The sequence below is a fragment of the Phoca vitulina genome, unplaced genomic scaffold, assembly GCF_004348235.1.
Source record: "Phoca vitulina isolate PV1807 unplaced genomic scaffold, GSC_HSeal_1.0 scaffold7, whole genome shotgun sequence".
NCBI classification, from domain to species: Eukaryota; Metazoa; Chordata; class Mammalia; order Carnivora; family Phocidae; genus Phoca; species Phoca vitulina.
In genome coordinates, this window is record NW_022589710.1 from 41,660,824 (window position 1) to 41,678,350 (window position 17,527).

The following is a 17,527-nucleotide window of genomic DNA, read 5'->3' on the forward strand; positions in this document are numbered from 1 at the left end:
TCTTTTTTTTTTTTTTAAGATTTTATTTATTCATGAGAGACAGAGAGAGTGAGAGAGAGGAAGAGGGAGAAGCAGGCTCCCTGCGGAGCTGGGAGCCTAATGCAGGACTCAATCCCAGGGCCCTGGGATCATGACCTAAGCTGAAGGCAGATGCTTAACCAACTGAGCCACTCAGGCACCCCAAGGCTCACACTCTTAACCACTAATATTGACTGCCAGAACCATGTAAGGCTACCTTGTTTGTTGGAGGGGAGGAATAAAAAAAATATATATATATATATTTATATATATATGTGTGTGTATGTGTATGTATATGTGTATGTGTATATATAAACAAGTTACAAAGCTTAATTAATAATTACAAAATGAATGCCATTTAACCACCACCTAGGTCAAGAGATAGAACATGGCTACTCTTGTGTCTCTTCTTATCCCAGCTTCCTCCCTCTGCACTGAAGGTAACCACAATCTTGACTTTTATGACAAAGTCTTCCTTGCTCTTCTTTATATTTTTACCACCTAACGATGCATGCCTAAACATAATTGATTGGTCTGCTTTTTTTTTGGTGGGGGGAGGTTATATGAATGAGATCATACAATATCTCTTTTTATATCTTGAGTTTTCATTTACTCAACACTGTTTTAGATTGATCTAAATGCTTATAGTTGAATTTTGCTCACTTTTATTCCTGAATAGTGTTCAGTTGTGTTAATGTGCCACAATTTATTCTTTCTGTTGTCAGTAAACATTTGGATTGTTTTCATTTTGAGGCTATTTTGAACAATGCTACTATGAACATTTTGAACCTGAGTCCTGGTGTGTATGTGCATGCCTTCCTGTAGGATATAAACCTCCAGGTGGGATTCTGAGTCATGGGGTATACATGAATTCAACTTTAGAAGAAAATATCAAATTGTTATCAAAGTGACTTACTGCTCTACACTCCCACCTGCACAGTATGAAATTTCCCGTTGCTTCCCATGATGAGGCTTGTTTAAAAGACAGACTGCAGCTTTGTTCCTTGTCTTCTTTGGGGAAGAATCTCAAGTCTTTTCAGCTGCCTGCCATTCTCTCTTACACAGGTCCACCAGGGCTGCTTTGGTTATTGAACTTCCATTTTCCAGCCACATTTCCTTTTTCTACTTATATTCTGTCTCTTGGAAAAGAAAACACCTCTGAATTCTTATGAGAAACGAATTCAGCGGAACTCATAGGAGGAACAGGAGAAAAAGACCAATAATGGAAATTTCCTAGAAAGATATTCTCTATCAGTTTAGCTATGCTATACAAATGTCCCAGATACAGGAATAATTTTCCTTTGTCCAGGTTATAAGAAACCCAGTCCACACTCCAACCAAACACATAAGTTTAACCAAGTGTTTCCCACAGATGCTACATTATGATTAGTAATGAAGGCTTAGCAGGTTTAGTTTGTCAGAGGATTAAGTAAGTCTCAAGAATGAAAGCTCCTGAAAGGATTTTTGTCTGATATTCAGAATGGAGTCCAGCACATAGTAGGTGTTCAATGAATATTTGTTGGTTGTTCAGTATAAGCCTTGTGTGTCAAACATCATTCCTAAATATCTCAATGAGAAGCCCAGTGATTTTATAGGTTCTTGAATCTGTAAGGGATGGAAACTTTTGACTGTTACTATAGTCAGCATTTCAACACTCCCAAATCAAGCACTTGGCTCACTCTCTCTTTTCTCTAGGCTACGTGCACTGGACTGAGCATGTGATGGGATGAAAAGTCCCAATGATGGACTTACCAAAGATGCAGATCAAGAGAGAACTTCAGGATCTTTCAATTTTCAGTTCCATGTTGATATCACCAAATATAGCTGGTTTTACCATAAGAGACCTGCAGTATACAAAAATGATATTTTTGTGTTATTACTCATAATTCATTTAAAAATATTTAGAATGTAACGTCCTGTGCCAACCACTGTACGAGGTGACAGAGCAATGACACTGAATAATATAGAGATGGTTTCAACATTTTGGTCTAGTGTGGACCTGGTAATTAAATTACATTGGAATTAGAGCCATGATGGAGAAAACAAAGTTGTCTGAGAGCATGAAAAGAGGGTACAAAACACATGAGGGAAACAGGGGAAGGCTTTCTGGAGGAAGGGATATCTAAGCAGAGACAGGAAAGAGGAATAAGAGTTCACCAACTAAACAAGAGAGGTAAGAAAAGGCAAGGCAGAAAGAAGAGCATGAACCAAAGCCAAGAGGCAAGAGAGAACAAGAAAGTGAAAAATGTTCAGAATGACTGAAACACAGAATGTATGAGAAGATTCGGAGAGATAAGCCTAGAGCAGAAATCGGGAGCAAGATTATTGAAAACTATATCAAGGGGTTGAGAGCAGTGGGATACTAAAGGAAGGTTCTAAGGAAGCCAGTGACAAAGTCAGATTTGGATTTAGAAATTTGTTATCATAATCTAAGCCTGAAAAGATGATGACCTATGCTAAGCAAATGATAGTAAGAAATGAACTATATGTAGGAGGTGCAATTGATAGGAAATGGTGAAGAGCCCAGGTGAGGAGAGGGAGAATTCAAGAAACATAGCTTGGCAGTTGGGTGAATGATTTACTGAGATGGGAAACATATGGAAGAGCAGTTTGGGGAACAGGGTAGAATAGCTGGGTTTTGTTTTAGTTGTGTTTGAAGTGCTGGTGAATTTTACAAGTGAAGTGTACAGAGCAGATAAAACTAAGGAAAATCTGTGAGTCCCATAGGCAAACTTAGGCACTCTAGCAGCCACTGAGTATCTAGTAGAACATTGGGGCTGTGTCAAAAATATTAAAGGAAACTAGTTTGGTGGATATTTTTTATTGTCTCATCATGGGCTTACGTTGATTTAATCTTCTGTCCTGGCTTCTCAGCCATACTTGCTGAATAAGGACCTTAAAACCTGGTGTTTATCATGAAGCAGATTCCAACTGCTAAAATCCAGATCCTTTTCTTTCCAGGCAACTCCCTGGCTACATTTCAGAGAGGGGACTCGAAGATGTTGGTAACGGAGGTCACATTGTTTGTTGAAAATAACACAAACAATGACAACTAACTTTTTAAGTGTTTGGAAAAGGGTGATGCCTAACATCCTTTATAGCTGCCACAGACACAGAGTTGCACCAACTGCCTTCTCGAACCCTAACTCATCCCTGCAAAGACCTAGGCGTTCTCCCAGGGAGGGCCCAGCTTAGACTAGAAAGATGGTAATTCTTGTCGAAACATAAGTTAGGTTGACCTGTATGGCTTAAGAAACACATTAGACCTTTGAATTCAAACCTTATTGAGCTTTTTGAAACCCCAACCTCTTCTACATCCCCCACTTCTTTTTAGATTACTGAAGTGGTTTTTTTTAGTTTGGCAACAAACCTCTCTGTATCTCAGTTTATATCTCAGTTGGTCAGATATTGAGCTAAGGAGAGACAACATTTTTGTTTTGTTTTGTTTTGCATGTAAACTTCACAGTAAGCCTATGGGAGGACACTGGGGATGAGAGAAGTTAAATAGCTTTCCCAAGGTCACAGAGCCCACATTCTTTAGCAACAGTGCTATACTGGTTCCCATTTTCTACCTATTATCTTAACCTTGATGGTGACAATAATTATTGTAAAGGTAACTAGCATGTATTGAGCATTTATTATGCCCCCAAAACTCAATGAAAACACTTTACATAGATTTTGGCATTTCATCTCCACAACAGTTTTACAAAGTACTATTGTCTCCACTTTTAAGATGGGGATTCTGAAGCCCAGAGAAGTTATCACCTGCTGAATGCACACAGGTGACAAGTGAAAGAGCCAGGGCTTGAACACAAAAGCCTGACCTCGGAATCCTCACTGTAATCATTACACTTTGGTTGGGGTAACCTCTTAGGTCCCTCTCCCACCACCCAACCCCTGCTGCCACCTGTTCAAAGGTTCAGTGATTTGTTTCTATACCATGGAGACTTATCACATTATATTTCACATAAGTTACATCATTAAAAGTATGGTTTTGAATGGTTGTGTTGAGTTTATCTGGTTTAACAAGTTTTTGTCTAGCTTAAGCATTGGAAGTAGCTAAGGAAGAAGCAGGTAGAGCCGGTCACAGGTTGGCCCAGGACCAAGTTGAGGTAGTGAGTTTCTTTTTCAACCCTGAAGGTGCAGAGATAGGGCTGTCTTGGCGTCCCACTCCACAGCTTGGGAGAGCCTCGTGCCTCGTCACATGGTAGAAGCCACCTTTGCCAGTAGGGGTCTCTGCGTCACAAAACAATATCCTATTGACTCTTCTTTTGGATCCAGAAACAGGAGACTGGCTGGATTTTATTCTCAGTGCTCAGGAGGAACTCTAGAGTCCAGATTTCCCAGGACAAAAAACAAAAAAAAAACAAACAAACCCACAAACAAACAAAATAAGACAACATTTTACCTTTCTCTAGTTTTTGTTTTTTTTTTAAACTGAGAGAGGATTAGTAACAGGCAACTATAATACCAAAATTTTTAAAAAAATAGATCCTGAGCATGGTGCCTCCCAATGTCTTCAAGCTAATGCACTAGACTTAGAAATGTACATTTGGCATGCTTTTTTTGTACTTGTACCCTAGCTATCTGATCATCCTCCATTCCCACAACACCTTTGTCCTACCCTTCCAGCCCCTCCCCCGCCCCAATTCAGGTCTGTCTGTTTTGATTCTGAACTCTTCTCCAGACCTTCCCTGTCTTCTGCCTCCTGCTAAGGTGGCTCTGTTAATGCTAGTACTTTGCCAATAATAGCCAACTCAAAACAATGTATTACCTTGCCTTCTCAGCACAAAAATGTACTTGATGACTATAGAACAAGTGTATCAACTATAGTGCAACTTAGTGGCTGGAAAATAGAAGTACAGGAAGATGGAAGGAGAGAAAAAGGAAAACGGTGAAGAAAAAAGAGAAACTTCTAATAAACTCCTCTATATGGTGTGATACGTGCTTTCACATGTTTCTCTCCTAATATTAGACTTAAGAACCTTCCTTAATCCCCACAGTGAGCCTGAACTTTGACTTGCTGAGGAAGTTCAGAGAGCCCTGAATCTCTGGTCTTGATTAGCCAGATATTTTACACCCCCAGTATAAGATTATCTGGGAAACAAGTGTAAATGAAGCTGTATGTTCATCCTCATTCTTTTTCTCCACCGTACCCACCCTATGTTCAAATACTTCCCTCCCAGGCTCTCACTTCAGCCCTGAATTTACTGACAAAGCCTCTGCAGCCTGTGAGTGGGAAGGCTGGGGCAGAATGTAAGGAAAGGAAATAAATAATGGATGATGAGTTTGGCTGGTGACATACTGTTGCAACAGCAGCAGAATCTGCAGGAGTTTAGATGCAATTCTGCAGATCTGAAGAGATCTTCAGTACAAGAGAAAGGAAAGAAACTCTGGCTGTCTTCAGCAGCTCCATAATTTTGAGCCCACACTTCACAGTTATCATAAGGCAACCAGCGGGGTCCCACACATCCAAACATTTATGATGGTTGAAGGTGTGATCTGAAGTGCATGAAAACAGCTTTCTGCTCAAAAAAAGCTCTCACGGAGCCTGAAATACCCTATTCATTCACCAAAAATTGCCAGTTCCTGGTTCTAACATCATGATGTCAGGGGAACAGTATTGTATGAGTCAGGTACTCAAATTCAACTGATTTGAGTAAAAAAGGGATTCATTAAAGGCTATGGGTGGAGAGAAATTCAACAGCAGGATGATGGACTAAGAAGCTACAGGCCCTTCTTCTCCAGAGAGACACCCTGTTAACAATATACTGACAAGAATACCTCTGTGAGAACTCTAGAGACCAGTCAAGAAGTTACAGCACTCAAGGCATTGTAAAACCAAGAAAGGGTTCCAACAAAAAGGGTAGGAAAATTTGCAGTATTTGGCACACCCATCCCTGCCCTACCCTCATGCAGAATAGTGCTGAGCAACTGGGAGGAAATCCCTTAGACCATCACGATGGAAACAAAAGAGTGGACCATGTGCCTCACATTCTAGTTTGTCTGGGGGTTGCCTGAGTGACTAGTTTCTATCTTGCCTGACTTGGACCATTTAAGAAACTGGTACCCGTTTGGAAGCCACTGAAAACAGAGGAGAGCAGCATGTCAGAACTGCAGAACCACAGGTAGACACCAGGGGGAGCAATAGATCAGAAAAGGTTTGAGATGTCCTAGAACTTGCAGTTGAGCTGATTGGTGAAGGTCTTCCCCTGGACAAAGCTAATAGGCAAAGACCAATACTGCTGGGAGAGGTGGTTGTTTTTTTTAAAATACCCAAATCCCAGCAAAAGATTATAAGGAAAACAAGAAACATGGAACAAAGAGGGAACAAAAATAAAACCCCAGAAACTGACTCCTAAACAAAGAAACAAACAAAAAACAGATCTATGAGCTATCTGACAAAGAATTTAAAATAACTGTCATGAAGATGCTCAATGAGTTAAAAGAGAATACAGACAACTAAATGAAATCAGGAAAATGAATAAAATAAGAATATCAACAAAGAGATATAAAGTATAAAAAAATAACCAAACAGAAAAGATGGAGCTTAAAAATACAGTAATAGTACTGAAAAAAAATCATTGAGGGAGTTCAACAGCCAACTTCATAAAGCAGAAGAAAGAATCAGTGAGCTTGAAGACAAGTCATTTGAAGTCATTGAGTCAGAGGAGTAAAAAGAAAAAAAGAAGGAAGAAAAGCAAAGAAAACATAAGGTACTTAAGGGACACTATCAAGAGAACTAATATACATATTAGGGAATCCAGAAGAAGAGACAGAGAAAAGGGTTGAGATCTTACTTGAAGAAATAATGGCCCAAACTTCCCAAATATGAGGAAACAAAAGGACACACAGATTCAAATAGTTTAAAGAATCCAACTATGAGAGGCACCTGGGTGGTTCAGTCAGTTAAGTGTCTCTTTTTTTTTTTTTAAGATTTTATTTATTTATTCATGAGAGACAGAGAGAGAGAGAGAGGCAGAGGGAGAAGCAGGCTCCCCAAGGAGCAGGGAGCCCGATGTGGGACTCGATCCCAGGACCCCGGGATCATGATCTGAGCCAAAGGCTGACGCTTACCCATCTGAGCCACCCACACGCCCAAATGTCTGACTCTTGATTTCGGCTCAGGTCATGATCTCAGGGTTGTGAGATTGAGCTCCGCATTGGGCTCCACATTGAGCATGGAGCCTCCTTGAGATTCTCTCTCTCCCTCTCTCTCTGCCCCTGCTCCCCAACTTGTGTGCACACCCGTTCTAAAAAAATAAATTAATTAAATAAATAAAATATTTTAAAAGTGGACTATGATAAATCCACAGAAAACCCCCTAAGACACATTATAGTCAAACTGTTTATTTTATTTTTATTTTTTTTATTTTTTAGTCAAACTGTTTAAAGTCAAAGACAAAGACAGAATCTTGAAAGCAACAACAGAAAAGTAATTTGTAACGTAAAAGGGAGTTTCCTTAAGATTATCAGTGGATTTCTCTGCAGACACTTTACAGGCCAGAACGGAGTGGCATAATATATTCAGAATGCTGAAAGAAAAAAAAAAAACTGTCAGCCAAGAATACTGTATTCAGAAAAACTGTCCTTCAAAAATTAAGGAGAAATTAAAACTTTCTCTGATAAACAAAAGTTGGGGGGATTTATTTATTACTAGACCTGCTCTACAAGAATTATTCAAAAGAGTCTTTGAGTTGAAATCAAAGGAGAGTAGACTGCAACACAAAGACATATAGAAATATAAGATTCTCTGGTAAAGGTAAATATATGGACAAATATAGAAACCTGTACTACTGTAATTTTGTTCACAGAATTTAAATGACAAAAACATTTAAAAGTAATTATAAATTTATGTGAACAGGTATACAATATATAAAAATAGAAGTTGTGACAAAATAAAGTGGAAGGGTGGTGTTGTAAAGGAGTAGAGTTTTTATATGCAATCGAAGTTATTATGTTTAAAATAGAATTCTGTAACTTTAAGATGTTTTATGTAATTGCCATGGCCACAAAGAAAATATTCTGTGAGATAGCTAGTCAAACTCATAAAACTAAAAGTGGAAAGGTGGTTACCAGGGGCTGGGAGGAGGGGGAGGTGAGTTTTTTAATGGGTATAGAATTTCATATTTTCAAGATGAGCAAGTTCTGGAGATCTGTCTCACAGCAATGTGAATATACTTAACACAACTGAACATAGACTTTATTTTTTTAAAGATTTTATTTATATATTTTTGTGTGAGAGAAAATGTGTACAAGAAGGGGGAGCAGCAGAGGGAGAGGGAGAAGCAGACCCCATGGAGCAGGGAGTCCAATGTGGGACTCCATCCCAGGACCCTCCCAGATCGTGACCTGAGCCAAAGGCAGACGCTTAACTGACTGAGCCAACCAGGTGCCCTGAACATAGACTTTAAAATAATTAAGAAGGTATATTTTATGTTTTTTGTTTTTTACCACAGTAGAAAAAAAAAAAAAAGACTACTGGGGGTGAGGGGAGAGTTAGAGTTTATTGGGAACAGAGTTTCAGTTTTGCAAGATGAAAAGAGTTTGGGAGATGGATGGTGGTGATGGTTGTATAACAATGTGCATGTATTTAATGCCATTGGAATATATACATAAAAATAGTTAAGATGGTAAATTTTATGTTTTGTGTATTTTACAATTAAAAAAAAAAACTCACTAAGTCCAAAATAACCAATGAGTGTGACTATATCAATGAATTCACCTCAAACTAAATTGTGTCCCACTTTTCCTGGCATAGCACATTCACAATCCATTACATAATATTCCCAAAGATTTGCCAATAGAAATAAGTGAAATGCTGCCCAAAAACCTGGTATGGGGTAGGTTACAGAATCACCAGGGCTAGATTCAGGGATACACAGGCAAGAACAATGCCGCCAACTCATGCCATGAAATAAATGCACAACGTGGGCAGCATGCTACCACCACAAGACGCTGGACACGGCCACCTGACCCCTTCCACTAATTCTGTCACTGGCAACACTTGTCAAAGCAGTCCACAGCTTCTCCCCCCAGAAGACTAAGAACCAATGAACCATAAGGTAGCGATTGACAGAATAATTTTATGGAAACTTCCTATTAGCAGAGTAGCTTTAAAGCCGTATCTTAGGAACCAGTGATACTGTAACACCTTAAACATGCATTGATAATATTTTTCGATTTTACAATTAGGAAATTAAATTTACAGAAAAAAAAACACAAAAAAATCTAAAGATCTTTGAATTTGAAATTCCTTTCAATGCCCTGAATTTCATCTGACCTTTATAATAAAAAGGCATGCTTTTATACATATTGTGATTAATAGTTTAACTCATTTTTTTAACCTTATATAAATACCCTCTTCAGTTCTACCAGGTAGCTAGGTACAATAAAAAAAACATAACACTATTTCTCTCTTGAGGTAGCCAGCCTCCAAAATGTTCCTTTAACATTTACACCCCTGTGTAGTCCCTGCCACTTTGTACCAGGGTTAGTCTGTGTGACCCACAGAATATGGCAGACATGATGGTATGTCACTCTTGAGATTAGATTTTATTTTTTATTTTTTATTTTTTTAAGATTTTATTTATTTGCGAGAGAGAGAATGAGAGACAGAGAGCATGAGAGGGAGGAGGGTCAGAGGGAGAAGCAGACTCCCTGCCGAGCAGGGAGCCCGATGTGGGACTCGATCCCGGGACTCCAGGATCATGACCTGAGCCGAAGGCAGTCGCTTAACCAACTGAGCCACCCAGGCGCCCCTTGAGATTAGATTTTAAAAGACTATGGATCTCTTAGGGACACCTGGGTGACTCAGTCAGTTAAGCGTCTGCCTTTGGCTCAGGTCATGATCCCAGAGTCCTGGGATTGAGCTCCACATTGGGCTCCTTGCTCAGCAGGGAGCCTGCTTCTCCCTCTGCCTGCCACTCCCCCTACTTGTTCTCTCTCTCCCTCTGTCAAATAAATAAATAAGATATTTAAAAAATAAAAAATAAAAGACTATGGATCTCTTAGATCTCTCACTCTGGGGGAAGCCAGGTACCATATCATGAGGATACTCAAGAATCCCTATCCTACCTGATAAGGAACGAAGATGTCCAGCCAACAGACAGCAAAGAATGGAGCCTACCACCATGGATGTGAGTAAGCTTGGAACTGGAAGCTCCTCGAGTACAGACTTCAGATAAGAACTTCAGTGCCAGCCAACAGCTTGACGGCAACTTCCTGAAACACCTCGAGTCAGAGGTCCCCAACTAAGATGCTGCCACAGAAGCTGTGGGATTGCTTAAAAATAATAAATGATATTTTAAGCTGCCGAGTTTTGGAATAATTTGTTATGCAGCTGTACATAACCAATACATCTCTCCAGCAGTTCTGTAAGGGAAATGCACATGCACGTGTGTGTATGTGTTTCAGAAAAAGCTGTTAAAATGTTAAATGCCTGCTGACATATATGTAAAACTATGAGAAATGGAACAGTGCCCCCAAAATGCACATACTCAGGCTGCTGCCAAGTAGGTAGATTTTGAGAGTAAAAAGGTCCAAATTAGGGGGGCCTGGGTGGCTCAGTTGGTTAAGTGTCTGCCTTTGGCTCAGGTCATGATCCCGGGGTCCTGGGATCGAGTCCTGCATTGGGCTCCCTGCTCCACGGAGTCTGCTTCTCCATCTCCCTCTGCTGATCCCCCTGCTTGTGCTCTCTCTGTCTGTCAAATAAATAAATCTTTTTTAAAAAGGTCCAGATTACCTCCAAATAGCTTATCGTACTAACCTGAAATTTTACCAGTAGAGATAAATTTCACTGGGTCTTGTTGTAGATGGTCTTTGAGAGTCTCCTGAAAGGCATAACATCTTAAAATAGCATTTACAATAAGGTCATGACAGGAAACAAAAGCTAATTCTAATGATGCATCTGAAGAAACTTTTAACATGGAGATTATTTACAAAAGTGTGGGCATGGTTATAGGAACTAAGAAAGAATGTTGAAGGTTCCAGAGATTAGCAAGCTATGGAAGATATTTGGGCAAAAGGCAGAAATTGTGTTAGGAGAGTCCACTGCCAGGTGGACCCCAGGAGTAGGGGGCGACCAGTCATAACTATCATAATGAGAGGACATAGCCACCCCCAGAACCATGGTGCCAAAGCAGGGAGGGAATGGAAAAGAAATGTATTAAATCTCTCTCTACCCCCATCCTCCAGGCTCATCATGTGGGTGCTTTCCTTTGGGTAAAGCTGAGCCGCAGAAAAAGGACAAAGGAGCCCACTTGGTGCAGGGGTCAGTCCCCCGGGGGCACAAAGCCAGACAGAAAAGGGCAGAGAATAGATGGTGGGGTAGCACAGCATTAGAGCATTTTCAGATTCTTAAAGAATCTTGAAAATTATCTAAGACAGTCCACTGGTGTGTAAATCCTCTTTATTTCATCCCTAGCAGAAATCCAAAAATGCCAAAGGCATGGCTTTTGGAGTCCAGCTGGCCTGCTCTGTGCTTCCAAGCCTTGTGACCTTGGGCAAATTACCTAACCTTTGAAAATCTCAGGTTTCTTTTCCTGTAAAGTGAGCGTCATAATAACCTAATAGAGTTATGGTAAAATTAAATAATATACACAGAGGTGAGTAGACTTATAATACTTATAATTTAATATAGGTAGGTAGGTAGGTAGATAGACAAACTCTGGAGTGATGCATGAGAAATAAGTAACAGTGAATGCCCATTGGGAAGAATTTTGGAGGAATGAGTCCAGGGTAGAAGGAAAATTTAATTTTTATTATATGGTCTTTTTATAGTGAGTACAGCTGGATTTTTTTTTCCTTGTATATGTCCTATCTTTTTAAAAAACTCCCTTGACACCAACAGTCTTTCTTGTCTTGTATTCTGCTGCTTATTCCATTTATTCCACAACTATTACTTACTAAAATGCTTACTACTGTACTAGGTGTTGGGGCGACAAAAAAATTAAGATACCATCCCTGCTTTCAAGTAGCCAAAGTCTAGTTGCAGGGACAAAAAAGCAAGCAGATAAGCATTATGCAATGTAGCTAAGTGTGGCCCGTCTGATTTTTCTTATTTAAAATTTAAAGACACATACACACACACATAATCCCCCTTAAATGACCCCCTTTTTGGTTGCCCTTATCACATTCTAACATCCTATATAACTTATTTATTTATGGTGTTTATTGTCAGACTCCCTCCACTCCACAAAGATGAGAATTTTTGCCTGTTCTGTTCATTGGTAGATCTCTAATGCCTGAAGTGGTGAAAATTTTCAGTAGATGTTTGTTGAATGAATAATTGCTATGTGATATAAAAGCATGAAAAAGGAACTGCCAGAACAAACCATAAGGAACACTGAATTTGTATATGGAGGTCAGTAAGGCTTCCCAGGAGAGGTGACACCTTGTGCTAAATCTTGAAGAAAATCTAGTGTCTTTGGCTGAAAGACCTAACGTTTTAAGAGCATGCAAATGAGAAATACAGAGAGATGAAACACACAGGAAACTCAAGTCCAAAGGCATAAAGGTGTAAGAGAGATTGGCACATACCGAAAACCCAACATATGGCAATAAATATTGGTTGCTGGTAATTGTTTATGCTGGCTGGGTGATGGGTTCTTGAAGATTTGTTATACTGTTCTTTCTCTATGTTTAAAATTTTCCGTAATACAAAGTTAAGAATAAATGAATAATTAAACTATTTTAATGAGTATAAAAGAATTTTAAAAATGAATGGTTCTAGGCAGGGGGGCATGGTTACATTTACCAGCCACGTGTAAGAGCAGCCAAAGTGGGGTGGCAATAGGTGGGGGAGGGGGGGAGAAGAGGTAAATACCTGACAAGGAATAGATAAATCAATAGTTTTCCAATTGTAAATGACAACTCAACTCAAACTAGCTCAAGTACAAAAGGGAATTCACTGATTCACATACTAGGGAGTACAGGGCGTACCTGGCATTAAAAACTACTGGATCTAAGAACTTAATTGACACCACCAGAGCTCTGTCTTTCCTCATATTCTTTTTGCCTCTGTTCAAATTCATTTCTCAGATACTCCTCCAGGTGGTGAGTGAGATGACATTGATAGCCTGTACCTCAAAGCCTCCCATCTTAAAGAACATTTCTCTCCCAATGACTCTGTAAATCTCATGGAAATCTCTGATTGGCTCTATTTGGGTTATGTGCCTCTCCCTGAACCAATCACTGTGGGACAGGGAGATGAAATAATATGATTGGCCAAGCCTGGAATAGATGGTAGCAAGTGGGGGAAGGGGGGACTGCACCTCAGACACCATGATTGACAGCTCCACCAGGACCACATGGAATAGGGGAAAGAAGGATCCCCTAAGGAAGGGATGCTAGCAGATCCGAACAGCTGACATCATGGCTCTCACAGAGTGCCATAGTTGATATTGGAGATGAAAAGGTTGCGGGGTGCAGAGTGGATTGAGTAGTAGGAAAGGGTAGGGATAGGCAGAGAGGCCTTATTTTTCTAAATCAGGCTACACTGAACTGGGCACTGGAATTATAGAGAAATTTGTTGTTGGGTTGGGGGTGAGTGGACAGATGTGGGAAGAATGAAAATCTGAAGCTCACATTAGCCTCCTACGGCAAATGCTACATCTGGGCATGAAGTGGTTAAACATCTTCCACTTTTCCATAGAGGGATGATTGAAGACTGAATATGGATTAAAAACTGGTGATGGAAATGCTGTAATTTTCTCAGGTAAATTGTGAAGTTGAATGCAATTAGAAAAACATCCCCAAAATAGCTTTGGTTTGGTTGGCATGTGACCAAACCCTGAACAGCTTAGATTAGTATAAAAGAGATTCAAATATCTGTCTCTCACATATGCTTAGGAAACTGAGCTGAAGGAAGAGGAAAGCAGCCCATGCCATCTGTTTAGGAGGTATGCAAGCTCCCAAGTGAGTTGGGAAAGAAAAGGGGCTTTAGTCTTTTAAGACCAGTAAGCAGTGAGAAAGGCACAGGCTCAGAGAAACAGAAACAAGGTCAGAACCCAGGACAGATAGAGTCTGAGACCCGTAAAGCCAGCAGGAGCACCATGCCTTCTGCTGTGTACCACACCAAGTTCTTGCCATCAAAATAATTCCACATACATCTTCTCTAAAAAAAAACCCTCCCTATGTATCTCAGCAGTAATGAGTTCTTCCATTATTGGTAAGGTCATGCATAGGATTCACTGGCCTGCGCCCAGAGCTTGCCTGTTAGGAATGAAAGAGAGGTTTTGATGATGTTGAGCCAAAGGACCACGAGTGCTAGAAAGCTACTGTTGGTCAGTCATCATTCTCTCCTGTGAGGTTAACGAGCATGCAATACATTCAAGAGCCATCAACAGATGAGAAATCAAAATACTACTTTATTTTCACTTGAATAGATGCTCAGTTTCTTAGTGCAGAGCTCTCTTGTGAAAACAAGGTCAGAGCAAGCAGCTGACAGAAAGGCCTCCCCAAGCCTCTCCTTCCCCACTACACACCAAAATCTTCTCACCCTCTGTCCTGCCACATTGGACCAGAAATGGAAGCAATAAAAAGTATGCTCAGCTATGCATTTGAGGAAGAGAAAACAAGATGGTCAGATCCCAAGAGGAGGCCTTGGCTCAGCATATCTATTCCTGCTGCATGAAGTAGAAGAAAAAGCTGCATGGAGGTTCCTAACCCTGCCCTTGTTAAATGTGGCCCAATTAATTTCCTGGAATCTAACCGATCTAATGAACAAGTCCTCTCTGGCAGAAGGCAAAGGTCAGGAGAGAAGGGGAGATATGAAACTGCCCTTTTCTCTAAATACTTGCTCCTCAAAATGTGGGCCCTGGACCAGCAGTATGAGCGTCACCTAGCAGCTTGTTAGAAATGCACAATCTTGGGCCCCACCCTAGATGAAGGGAACCTGGGAGTGGCATTTTAATAAGATCTCCAAGGGATTCATACGCACATTAAAGTTTGAGAAGTACTGAGTTTCTGAATCCCAAATCCATGCACAAATTGTCATTTCAATTTTTGCTTGCTTCCAAAACTAGTGCTCTGCATATGGTCAATAGTTAATGAAAGGATGTTTGAGAAATTCTTTGGGGCACCTATTTAATTCCATGTGAAGGGAGGAGATCATTTCTGAGAAACCAGCACCCATTCACCAATGAGTGGCTTAGAGACAGAAGCACACTGGAAGCAACCAAACAAAACAGTCCTAGACATACACGCATAGCTCTGCCGCGTAGGACAGATGGACATAGTATATTTCCTCTCACTTCACCCCCCCCTTAATATTCTCTCCTTTCCTCACTAATGCTCTCCTTCATCCAAGCTACTATGAAGCTTTTGTGTTGGGCTGTGCTTCGCACACAGGCTAGTGCCACATGCATTACATGTCTCTTGCAGCCCTGTCCTCAGACCCAAAATCTAAGAAGGAGATACTGCTATCTGTAGGCTATCAAAAAGCAATTTGGCACATCAGTTTTCTCCCCTTTAAATAGTGACTGTCATGACCCAATTCATATCTTATCTCTGACTAGCAAAGTCCCAGGCCTGGATCTTCATCCAATATTTGCCCGGGTAAGAAGTTAACGATAAAAACTCAGAGCACTCAACCCCCAATTTCTTCTCTTTGCTCTACCTGATATAATACCTTACAGTAAAAAGAGCCAGGGGCTGACAAATATTTATGGATTAACAAGAGTCTGCCATAATATCATTAGGGGATCCAATAATGACAGGATTTAATGAATAATGATTAAATTACCATCTGCTGAGCACTTATAATGTACTTAACAACCTTATGAAGTAAGTAGTATTCCCATGTAATAAGTGAGGTAATTGGAAGTTTTCAGAAATTGAATGACATCCAGGAAGCAGCCAAGATAGAAACCCAGCATACCTCTTAAGTACAAAGCCTCTCAACCACTACAGTAATATGATGTTTCACTTGTCAGAAAATACTGCAAACTCCCTGTGTGAGTAAAGAATCATTTTCCTTCTCTGGGGCTAATGTGAGGATTAAATGAGATTAAAGATGTTAACACACTTAGAAAAGTAAGATACCGTAACATATAAGGGTATAATTTAGTACATTAAGATCATGTCCAAATAAAAGCCCTCAGTACTATACAAATGGCAACTATATACGTAAAAAATTTTCACACTTGTAATTAAAGATACCCCAGGTCATTCAAAAAACAGTTCTCATTCATCAAATTAGAAAATGCTTTTCAAAGTTTAACCTCAATGTTGGCAAGGATGTTGTGAAACTACTACATTGCTGGTGGGAGCCCAAGTTAGTACAACCTTTCTTAAAAAGCAAATAGATAATATGTTTCAAGACATTTTTTAAAAAATCAACATAATCTCTTGTAAGGAAAAATAAATTAGGACAAAAATTTAAGTACAAATACAGTTGAGAGCATAGATTCTGAAGCCAGATTGCTTGGATTTAAATCCCAGCTCCACTACTTACAAGCAGTGTGTCCTTGGGAAAGTCTCTGTCACCTGGTATCCAAAATGGGGATAATAATACTACCTATTTCACTGAGTTGTTATGAGAATTAAATGAATTATTATATGTAAAGTACCTAACCCAGTCCCTGGCACAAAGAAAGCATGATATATAAGTGGTATCTATTATTTTTATTATCTTAGCATTATTTATAGTAATAAACAATTGGAATAATTCCATCTGACCATAGAAAAATGGTTAAGTACACCATGGTACAGACATAAAATGAATATTATGAAGCCATTAAAAATGAGGCTTTAAAAGACTATTTAACCACATATATTGTAAAGTAAAAAGAGCAGGAAACTATATATCACCCCCATACCACTCATGCTTGCTAAAAGGGCACATTGTACAAATAAGGATGTGTAGAAAACAAAGGGTGGGAATTACATCAAAATATCAGCAAAGAGTGTATTTGGGTGAAGGGATAGGGTTGGGGGTTTCTTCCCTTACGTTTCTGGACTTTACAAATCTAGGGCAGTGCTTCTCACACTCTAATATCTTTGTCCCTTAGCCCCAGCCAGTTACCAGCAGACAGCCGACCCTCAGCCTGCTTGGAAGAGTGAATGAAGGAATGGAACCTCTGGAGGAAGGGCACGGAACTGTCCTGTAAATGGAAACTGGAACGCATGCACGCCCAGACCGATGACCCACAGTAACAGGTGTTTTCCATCTCCGATCTCGGTGATTCATTCTGCACAGCTGCCCGCACACAGAGGTGTCGGCGGCTCCTAGAATACAACGCCCCACACGCAGAAGTGCACAGTGTTCCGGACGCCTGGGCAGCCACACACGGAGACACACCTCGGCGACAACCTGGATCCACAAAAAAGAAGCCCTGCCATCTTAAATATATTAATGCCTGACTGCAAAGAACAAGAAGCTATGGCTTGTGCCTACGCCCCTTGCTCCCAGCCGCACCTTTCTAGTTTTCAAGCAATCTATTGAGGGTGAGTCTGCATGCGTCTGGTCGCTGGCGGACCCCCTCCCTAAACACACACACACACACAC